Source organism: Antrostomus carolinensis, unplaced genomic scaffold, assembly GCF_000700745.2.
Source record: "Antrostomus carolinensis isolate BGI_N321 unplaced genomic scaffold, ASM70074v2 scaffold26810, whole genome shotgun sequence".
Classification (NCBI taxonomy): Eukaryota; Metazoa; Chordata; class Aves; order Caprimulgiformes; family Caprimulgidae; genus Antrostomus; species Antrostomus carolinensis.
Window position 1 is genome coordinate 32,246 of NW_010286842.1, and position 885 is coordinate 33,130.

The 885-nt window shown below is 34.2% G+C and overlaps 1 protein-coding gene across 1 annotated transcript in view; it reads right to left on the minus strand.

Annotated features, from left to right (window-relative positions):
• COL24A1 (collagen type XXIV alpha 1 chain) overlaps positions 1-885 on the minus strand; it is a 49,449-nt gene that overhangs the window by 30,634 nt on the left and 17,930 nt on the right. The window lies entirely within an intron of this gene.

Sequence of the window (885 nt, forward strand, 5' to 3'; positions counted from 1 at the left end):
ATGTGATACAGATTTTAAGTCACTTTTGACCTGTCTTGTATTCTTTACCAGAGAAGGTGCTATAATCCACACCAACACTTTAAGAAATCCTGTGCTGCCGGTGTCTGTGCTGCAAGAATTTTGTAACTAAAGAAACCTCAATGTTCAGGATATCACTTCTTCTAGAAATGTTATTTTTAGATCTTCCTTTTGTTATTAAGGATTATTAAAAGGAATGACAGTTGAGAATCTATGTGGTAAGAACATTAGCACAAAATCTTAAACTGGAGCCAAATCTTGTGTGCTCTAAGGTCGAATGCTTCATCATTTGCAAGTTGCTCAAAATGGCAGTTCTTTGCCCCAAGGAACTTTTAATCTAAACTAAAAACTAGATAGCCCTGTGAGAATAAAGAAAGTCACTTGAGTACAGAAAGTGATACAAAACAATGAAAGAGTTGGTAGCACAATTTATGGTAGTATATGCATCTTGGCAATTTCTTTGGGTGTTTTTAAACTTTAAAGAATTATCTAATACCTTGAGATTGCTCACAGTCTCCAAATGAAGGTGAGGACAGAAACTAATGAGAGAAGGTTGTTTGTAGAGGAGAGATCTGAAGTGAGAGGCTCCAGGTTGTGTGGTATATGTGTCTGGATGACAAGTGATGAGGAATCATTATCTGCTAAGAGGTCTCAGATTTAAGATAGAAAAAACATTTGTATCCTCTCTCTACCAATTCTGAAAAGCTGAACCACATAGAAAAGAGAGGCAAGCTAATTTAGAGATATCATCTCTAATTGCAATAGAAAATCAGAAAATAAAAAATAAAAGAAGAAAGCAAAATTAAAAATAAAATAATTACAAAAAGCAAATGAGCAAAAAGTCCACTTAAACCTGAAAACACTTAC